Source organism: Thermothielavioides terrestris, chromosome 1, assembly GCF_000226115.1.
Source record: "Thermothielavioides terrestris NRRL 8126 chromosome 1, complete sequence".
Lineage (NCBI taxonomy): Eukaryota > Fungi > Ascomycota > Sordariomycetes > Sordariales > Chaetomiaceae > Thermothielavioides > Thermothielavioides terrestris.
The window spans coordinates 3,437,512-3,447,903 of NC_016457.1; positions in this window are offsets into that span (position 1 = coordinate 3,437,512).

Below are 10,392 nucleotides of genomic sequence, written 5' to 3' on the forward strand. Positions count from 1 at the left end.
CTCTAATACAATTATTAGACAACGCCAATAGTAGCGTCGCTAGTAGTACACGTAGGAGTACTAGCGAGGGCAGTACAATAGCAAATAATGCTACTACTATCGATACTCCTAATAGTAGAGGTCTATTCAACGAAGTATCTAGCTAATATAGCTAACAACTAGAGGCAACTACGGGCTTTAATAGCCTTGTTAGGCATTTTTTTTCCTATATTTAAAGGATAGATCTTTAGTTAGATCTATAGCCTAGTATACCTTGCGTTTTTCTATAGACCTGCTCCTCTCGGAGCGTGTCTAGGGGGTGTGTAGTATACTACATTAGCCCACTCCCCTATTTATAGCTCTGTAGCTCTGTAGCTCTAGCATCTGTGAGGCTAAGCTCCTGTATGTGTATATAAATCTCAGCTCTCCTCATACCTACTAGGAGGAGCACGCTCGATCATTATCCTCTCCTTTATCTTCTTTTCTCCGGCTCTCGCTTAGCCACCTAATGTTCCCTCGCCTCTCCTCCTTACAATATTATAAAGATTATAAGCTATATAGAATTAAATTAACTGCCTAGAAAAGACTTTTTTACTAACAAGTTCCCTAAATCCTATAATAAAAAAGGAAAGCTATTAAAGGTGCTTACAATATCTATATCTATCTACTATAAGCTAGAGCACTTCTTATATTAGATTAGGGTAATGGACTACCTAGACATAGGGGACCCAGTTTTTCTGTTTTTCTATTTGTTTCAGAGCGTTACATTCGTTGCTAGGGGGTCTAGCCCTCTAATTACATATATTTAAGTGGGCTGAGCCCATCTTCTTCATTATCAAGCAAGACATCAAGCAGTTGTTAATATACGTTCGTTGACACTACGTTGATGGTCCTCCTTCTTCTAGGAAGGCTATTGAGCCTCTCCTTCTGTTGTCCTACCTTTGTCTAGACGATAGGCATCCGAGCTGTTGAGCTCTGACCGCATTCTTGTTGTCCTTTCTTATGTTTCTGCTACATCCTACTAGACGTACCTGAGCTATGTGTCTTCCTCTTGGAAGATAGCCTTCCTACTACTCGATATGCACTATCTTCATTCTTCTAGAGGGACACTGCATTCCTTTAGGAGCTATCTCGTACGCCTGGTCCTAGGTGTGGTGGAGTAGGTTGGTATAAAGGTTTTATACCACTTTAATATAGATTTTATATTATATAGGTAGTTGTTATCAAGAAGCTAAAGAAATTTCTAAAGTAGCTAAAAGAGGTTAGGGTATAGCACCTAATATCGCTGCCTAGTATAGTAGGTAAGATCCTCGAGGTAGCGATTATAAACTAGGTGATATATATAGCTAAGGCATATAAGCTACTCCTAGAGATGTAAATAAGTCTTTAGCAATATAGGTTAATAGAGCTAGCAATCTAAGTGGTAACTAATGTAGTAAGAATAGTATAAGCATGTAGCGCCTATATATCACTACTATAGCTAAATCTAAAGAGCATCTTCAACTAGCTTAATAAGATTTAGCTACTATATATATTTTCAGAGCTAGAGTTTAAGAAGAAGCTAATTATACTTCCAAGGCGCTACTTTGAGAATTGTATAATACATCTATAGTTCAATAGGATAATAGCTAAGCCTACGACTCTACAACAAGGTACGCTATAGAGCTTACCATTATCGCTAATGCTATTTATCCTCTTTTTCACCACTTTGTTCTACGCCCTCAAAGTGTATACTAAGCTCTTAACAATTAGGTATAGAGATAATACTAACCTCCTTACATTTAGTTCTAATATACTAGTATACTGCTATACACTAGAGAAGAACTTTACTAAATAGAAAAAGTAGGCTATAAAATAAAGTATATAGTTTAAACTAGTGAAGAGTAAGCTTATCTACTTTATAAAAGCGTAGCAGCTATATAGAGAGGTCGTTAACATTGAAATAGTGCAAAACCTCTATACCAACCTACTCCACTACACCTAGAACCAGGCGTACGAGATAGCTCCTAGAGGAATATAGTACCCCTCTAGACAGATAAAGATAGTGTATATCGAGTAGTAGGAAGGATGTCTCCTAAAAGGAAGATACGTAGCTTAGGTATATCTAGTAGGATATAGTAGAAAAAATAGAAGACAACGAGAATACAGTTAGAGCTCAATAGCTTAAATGCCTATCGTCTAGACAGAGGTAGGACAATAAAAGGAGAGGCTTAATAGCCTTCCTAGAAGAAGGAGAACTACCAACGTAGCGTCAACGAATGTATATTGACAACTACTTAATGTCTTGCTTAATGACGAAGAAGATGGGCTTAGCCTATTTAAATATATATGATTAGAGGGCTAGACCCCCCTGGTAACAAATGCGATATACTGAAACGAATAGAAAAACTGGGTCCCTATGTCTAGGCAGTCTATCACCCTAATTTAACATTCTAAGTAAGGACTAGCTAAGGCTTACTCTAATAAAATTAATAAGATTCCTAGACGTATAGCTAGATTATAAGCTCTCTTTTAAAGTCTATAAACAGGCGGTAGAGGCAAAGATAGTATATAAAAGTTTGCTATTACAAGGCTTATAGCAAAGATATATTGGGTATATTACTAAAGTGTAAAAGATCTATATAAAGGTTATAAAGGGCGTCGTTTTATATAGAGTAGTGGTCTAGTATACTTCAACGCTAATTGAAAAGACTCTATAAAAATTATATATAGCTTTGACACAATATAGTTGGGCTACCTATAGGTAGTAGCTAGCATATATAAAGCTATACTAATCTATAACCTTAAGAGTAAGATATAGATATCCACTATTAATCTTTACTTTAGTCTCTAGACGGTGTATATTGGGTAGCAGTTCTAGAAGACAAGCCTTGTATAGCTTCTACATAATATATAAGCGAAAGTAGTATAGAAGCTAAGTAGGAGGCGTTGTATACGCTATACCCTAGAGTTAAGGCTAGCTATTAGAGTATCGCTTATAAATCGGAAGTAGATATAGGCTAAAGAGTAGCTCTTCCTATACTGCTTTATAATAGCAGAGAAGGCGTAAAGCGAAAGTAGCAATAACAATAACTAGATGCCCTAGGAACTCTAGCTTCGTGCTAATATAGATATAGTTACTATAGAGGAGTAGAAGGTGTATAAAGAGCAACGAATACGCTATATAAACGTAAAGAGGCTAGAAAGCGTTTATTATAGAGAACTAGCTAACCTATATAGCCTAGAGCTCTCTATCTAGATCTTAGAGGTATATAAGAACCTTGATAAAGCGTAGAGCTCTCTTTTTATATAGATATATATAAGCGCTATTAGCCTAAAGTAGTTCTTATTCTAGAAAGAAGTTCTAGATATACCTATGCCGTTATACCGCTATAGCGAAGCGCCTAAGATCTTTACCTATCTTGCGATATACTATTAAAATTTAGTAATCTCTATAGGAAAACTAAAAGTCGAGGAATAGTATATACTATTTGCGTTACTCATAAGTAGGCGAGGTGTATAAGTGCTTATAGGGTAGCTAATATATACTAGGCGCCTATAACAATATTAGCTTACGCTTAAACTAAACGTTGAGAGCAAAGCAAGATATAATAATATAGTAGAGAGCTTTATAGGCTCGTAGCTAGCGTATACTTGCTATAGCTATATAATAAAGGAGCCTCCTATAGGTGGCTCCAAGAGTAGTAGCGTAGGTAGGAGGAGTGAGAAGAGGAAGAAGCGTAAGAAGGTCGGTCTCTAGCTGCCCATTTAATATATATAGCACTCTTAGCGACTAAAGTATTTGCGCTAAAGGCGTATTGCATAAGTAAGTAGCGCACAAAGGGCTATATAAGCTGCTTTATCTCCTACGCTTCTAAGCTAAGAAAGTAACTTCCAGCGAGTTGGAAAGAAAAAATCGGGGAGGTTCGCCCTACGTAGGAGAAACGTAGCGTAGGCGCTATATAAGTGGTGTAGATAGAGGTAGAGGGACCGCTTGCCCTCAGTGGCAGGGCGCCTTAGTCCCTTTAGTGTAGGATCTTGTCGCGTACCACACTGGCCCCCTGTCTATAGCTCTGTGGCTCTGGCACCTGTGGGGCTCTCGCTCTAGCCTATGGGTCTAGCCTGTGGGGCTAAGCTCCCACCTGTGTATATAGATCTCAGCTCTCCTCCTACCTACTAGGAGGAGCTCCCTCGATCAATATCCTCTTCTCTCCGGCTCTCGCTTAGCCACCTAATGTGCCCTCGCCTCCTCTCCTCAGTTATAAGCCTGGTTCACGCTTCAAAATCACCCTCGGAGGTTCTTTGTAGGGCTATCAGTTGTAGGGCTATCTTTTACTTCCTTTCTTCTATCTTCTAGCCTCTCGAGTCCGCAACTACTATAGCATCTTTCACATACTCTTACGATTAAGAGCGCCTTCGATCGTCGACTTCTAACCTCCTTTTTTTGAGCCCCTTTTCTTTTTTAGAACATTTAGATCTCTCGACCTCTTATAACCTCGGCTACTGCCTGCTAAGCCACTAGCGTATACGCTACGGCTATTCTTGGGAGCGATCGATAGGCGGCTCCTACCCTGTTTAGGGGGTGTCGACAGTTCTAGAAGATCCTTTTCCTTACCCGCCTCTACGAGGTAGGGCATTTCCTATAGCCTTTTTTGGCTTTGCTATAGAGACCTAAGTTCCTAGTAGCCTTTCTAATTAGCTAGTATTATAAAATTAGGTACTAAGTGCACTATAATAGTGACTATAGGCTTTAGGCGTCTATAGTTCTTTACCTAGTTCTTTAGCTCCTAGGTATAGCACGTGCTCTATTCTCTATTTAGAGCTATAGCCTAAGAGGACCTAGTGACGGTTCCTAGCTCTCTAGAACAACTAGGGGGTACCGAAGGAACTAGAAGGGCAGGTTCCTCCCTACTTCCTTAACGAGGGGGTATAGAAGTGCTCGAGCGCCCAGGGCTAGGGCTCGAGCGAGGAACCTACTAATAGTCCTTACACTCTAGAACCAACTTTAGAGCTATACTAGGAATGCCCAGATATATTTAGAGAAAGCGGCTACCCCTGCTAATCACAGAGCTAGTAGTAACAGTAGAATAGAGATTTGCTATATCAGTGGAGGCCTCTAATATAGGCGTTGGCACGATTGTTGCCAATATAGCAGTACGCCTAGGAGTACTAGCTAGGGCAGTACGACGGCAAGTACTGCTACTACGGTCGACACTCCTAATAGTGGAGGTCAGTTCGACTACTACTACTACCGTCGACACTCCTAACAGTGGAGGTTAGTTCGATATAGCTTTAGCCAACGTAGCTAACAACTGGAGGCAACTATGGGCCTCAATAGCCTTGTTAGGCACCTGTTTTTTCCTTTGTTCGAGGGATAGATCTATGGTTGAGATCTCTAGATCTATAGCCTAGTATGCCTTACGTTTTTTATAGACCCGCTCCTCGGAGCGCGTCTAGGGGGTATGTCGTATACTACACTGGCTCTCTGTCTATAGCTCTGTGGCTCTGGCACCTATAGGGCTCTCGCTCTGGCCTATAGGTCTGGCCTGTGGGGCTGAGCTCCCACCTGTGTATATAGATCTCAGCTCTCCTCCCACCTACTAGGAGGAGCTCCCTCGATCAACATCCTCTTCTCTCCAGCTCTCGCTCAGCCACCCTAATGTGCCCTCGCCTCCTCTCCTCAGATCTCTTTAGTGTAGAATTAATAATAATAATAATAATAATAATAATAATAATAATAATAATAATAATAATAATAATAATAATAATAATAATAATAATAATAATAATAATAATAATAATAATAATAATAATAATAATAATAATAATAATAATAATAATAATAATAATAATAATAATAATACAATATACTACGCCTAAAGGTGGCAATTCTAGACTGCCTAGTGTGTAGCATTTTATAAAAGCTACATAGGAAGGCTAAGTATCTTAGCTTCTAGAGCAAGCTCGGTATCTAGCTCAACGAAATATTAGATATATAAGCTGTTAGCCTCTTAGCAAATGGTAGAGATCTATCTTGGCTAGTCTTTTAGGTTATCAAGAGCTAGAAGCTCTACAACGGCAATGGTGATAGTTGTCTTAGTTTTAAAAGATATCTTAGAGTAAACTAAGGCATATCGCGCTACTTAGCTTAAATAATAGAGATATTATAAACTTATAAGAGTTGTTAACAATCGAGAAGACTAAAAATAGTCGTAGGAGAAAAGAAGAAGGATAGCCTTAACTAGGCTATACTACTATTATAAGTGTTATATATAAACTATGCTTATAACTATAGAAAATAGCAAAGGAGGGCTATATAGGATATAGAGACATATATATTGAGAGAGGTGCTTCTCTTATATAAGATAGAAAGAGCACCGAGGTCTATATATATATAGGCAAAGTTAACATATGCCTCTTAAGCATAGAGAGGTTAGCAGATAGAGTTACGTATGCATTACTATGCGATATATCTACTAGTATATATTCCTTGAGTTATTATAGTTGCGATAGCTTAGATTTATTAGCTTTGATTTGATAGATTATATATTATAGGTCGTATTTAGTAAGCTCTTTAGGCATCAACTCCAAGTTTTTTAGAATCTATAAGTCTAGCTTCTTCTTAGGGAGGACTATCTTAGGAACTAACATAATCATTAGAGTCAAAACAGGGTCTCGATCGATCAACAGTGGGGAGCGTCTACGTTACTAGGTAGTACCCGAGGGTTAAAGGAAAAGTAGAGATTTTCGCAGCCCTCTCTCCTTCTAAGAGAGAGGGTTACAAAATCATAGGACACCATCCTTTGAATAGGACAGCTCCACACCCAATTTTATATATAAACGCGTCCTAGCCCAAGGTATTACGACTATATCAACACCTATACAACTACGTCAATTTAAACCCAATGGACATTATTGTAATACTTTTCTTAGTATTTCAAATCGCCAACTATACTACCGTCAGCCTACCCTACTAAGCTACCTAGCGCCTACACATCTTGCTAGCTACTCTAGGCGTAGGCACGCTATATAGCTAGCTACCTTTGCAACTGCTCTACGCCTAGTATTCGCAATGCGGCTAGGAGGTTTAGCTATAGTAAGACCTCTATTGCTAAGCATTTTAAGGCCCTTCGCAATACTAGCTCACTAGCACTAAATACTCATCGTATCGCTAGGCGGCTATACACGCTTATCGACGTAGAAGACCACGCCCTCAATATATATATATAGTAGCTATCCACCTTAAGATCCTTACTAGCCTAGGATCTCATTAAAGGCACTACAAATCGCTTATAGGCACGTCGTAATCCTCCTATAGGCCCTATCAACTATAGCTAATAGGCGTGTTAGCGGTTCGATTATCCTATATACTTTTCAACGAGTAGGAAGCTAGTGGAGGCTATACGACTATTCGCCTAGTAAAAGATCGATATACTAAACGAGTTCTTCGACTATTTTAAAGATACTCTCGAGAAATACAATATTATAGCAGCTAGTTGTTAGAATGTCGACAAGATAGGCTGCCACTTAGCGATACTAAATAGGAAGTTCTAGATCTTAGCTATTAAGATAAAGAAGAATAAGAAGGTAAAGAGCTGTTCCTTAATATCGAAGGTCTTGCTATCTGCTTACTATACTATTTTCTTAGCTAGAGCTCCCCAACCTCTATAACAGGGAGTCGATAACCCTAATTAGCTATAGTAATACTATTAGCAATACTATTCCTATATACAATATCTTTAAGTACTAGCTAAACGAGAACTAGGAGGTCGATGGCCTCGATAGTAATATCTACTTTAACGTCTTAGAAACTACATTCAATAACTACACTATTATAGCTAACTAGATTTAGTACTTTAACAAGTACTCCTTTAGGCACTATCCTATCGCTAAAGCGTATAAGCTTACATTTAAAGAGTAGTTTAGCTATAGTATATACGACTTCTAGAGCCCTAATAACGTAGTCAAATCTAAGTAGAATAATATATCTCTAGAGGAGTATATCTATCGCCTATTAGTAATAAATAGCTTCTTAGAGCACTATACGTTGGATATCTATAAATACTACCTTATATTCAATATTATTATTGTCTTTCTACTGCTATATTCATTATATAAGATATAGCCAATAGATATAGGCGTATTTTAATATGTTAAGAGCGTATATTACAGGTAGCTTCGCTATATAGTTCACTAGAGCAAGCTAACCTTTATATATATATAGTTCGTCGAAGGCCTCTAGGAGATCCTGGATATAGGCTTTAAACGTAGTAGGATTATCGCTAGCTTTATAAAGTTAGAGATATTCCTATTGAACTATACCCTTTATATTAGTGAGCTCAGAGATACTAACCTTAAAACTAATATTATAGTATATCCTTCGTTGCTCCTAAAGCAAGATCGCTAGGAATCGGCCACTAAAGGCATTAACCGTCTCTAGAACAAATATAACAATGCGTTTAGCTCCTTAATACGCTATTATATTAAAGATATTACCACTATAATATAAGAAGGTTAGCTTATATAGGAGCACCTTGCTATATTTATAGCCGATAAGAATAAACGGCTATTATTATACGCTTCGAAGTGGGCTAAAGGGCGTTTAGTCTAGCTATCTAGCATAGTCATTAGTAGTATATCCGTCGAGAATATCCGCTATATATAAGCCGCCTATAATTAGAGATATATAGAGGCTATTACTAAGTAATCTTACAAGGTAGTAAATAACATTGTATACACTAGAGAGAAGGAGCTTAAAAAGGAGTAGATAGAGTAGAAAAGGATACTAAGTAACAAGGTTATAGGCAATAGCTATCTATAGATAGTAACCTTCGAAGAATTCCTTAAGAAGATTAGCTAGATCAACGACTTTATACCTCTTGACCCTAACGACTATTTAATCTTTAATAAGTAGTATAGCGAGGATCCTCTATCTAAGCCTATCTTCTTTATCAATATAGGCGAAGAACTAGATATCTATAAGCTAGAGCAACTGCTATATAATTTTCTAGTGCTAGAGCTATAGCTAACGTAGAGCTATATCTAGGTAAGCGATAAATAGGAGCTATTTACTAACGAAGATAATAGCCTCTTATAGATATAATCTAACAACGATAATACTAACGATAATAACGAGTCGCCTCTACTATAGAGAAGCATTTACAATAGCGAAAGCATTTGCAAACCGGTATATAATAGGATCAGCAAGATCTTTATAAAGTAGCGGGTATATAAGGCAAAGAAGTATATAACGTAAGATAGTATAGCTAGAGAGGATTATACTACGGTATAGTCTATAGCGTAGGAAGCTCAATACCAAGATTCTATAGCTAGGGAGGATCGTAATAGCTCGCTATATATATAAATATACCTAGATAGCAATAGAAAGCTAGTATCTATAAGTTTAGCCACCTTATAGTAAGTAGGTAGCAGTCAGAGGCGCGTAGTCAGGAGAGTAGTCAGGGCGCGTAGTCAGAGTATATAAGCTAGCGTTGTATTATATAATTATATTTTAATTTAATCTAGATTGAATTTTATTGTATTTTTAAGCTTTTTAAGCTATCTTTCACATTTGCCTATATTTGTAGACCTAATCAATTCAACGCGGTTGTAGTTTGCGATACCTTGGGCTAGGACGCGTTTATATACAAAATTAGGTGTAGGGCTGTCTCATTCAAAGGGTGGTGTCCTACGATTTTGTGACCCTCTCTCCTAGAAGGAGAGAGGTGTTAGAACCTAGGCCTCAATACCGGGGGCTCGGCACCCACGGGCCGTACTGCCGTAATTAGGATCTACTAGAGCTATAGATCTAGATGCCTAGAGTAGCCCTCTCCTATATATACTTTGATCAATACAACGAACAACACTATCGTTGATCATTATGTCTATATATTAGGTACTTCGTAATAGCTTCATTGTCTCTATCTAGTGTAGTAGCTCTATCAATTAAGAGTCTTATTTACTTCGAAAACCTATTAAACAACACTATATAGCTCTATATACAACGATCAACAAAAATCCCTTAGCGATACCCCTAAACAACTACTATATCTTCTAAGGCCGATATAAAAGTTGACATTATCTTGGCGAGCCCTAATAACTAGGTGCCCTAGTATCGCTAGTTTATCAACAAAGCTATGTACTACGAACTTATAGACTACTTCGAAGATAAGGAGAAGCGCCTTCGCCTTGCTTTAAAGAGCGTTGACGCCTACGATATAGCCTAGGAGTATATTAATTAGAAGCTCTAAGCCTACCTTATTGAACTAAAGGATATTAAAGAGGCTAAAGCTCGCTATATAGCCTAGGAGGTATATAATACGCCTTACTACGAACCTTACAACAAAGCCTACGATTGTACTCCTAGCGTAGAAGCTAGCGATCTAGGTGATTAACTGCCCTATAACAAGGACCGCCAAGACCGCTAATCGGTCA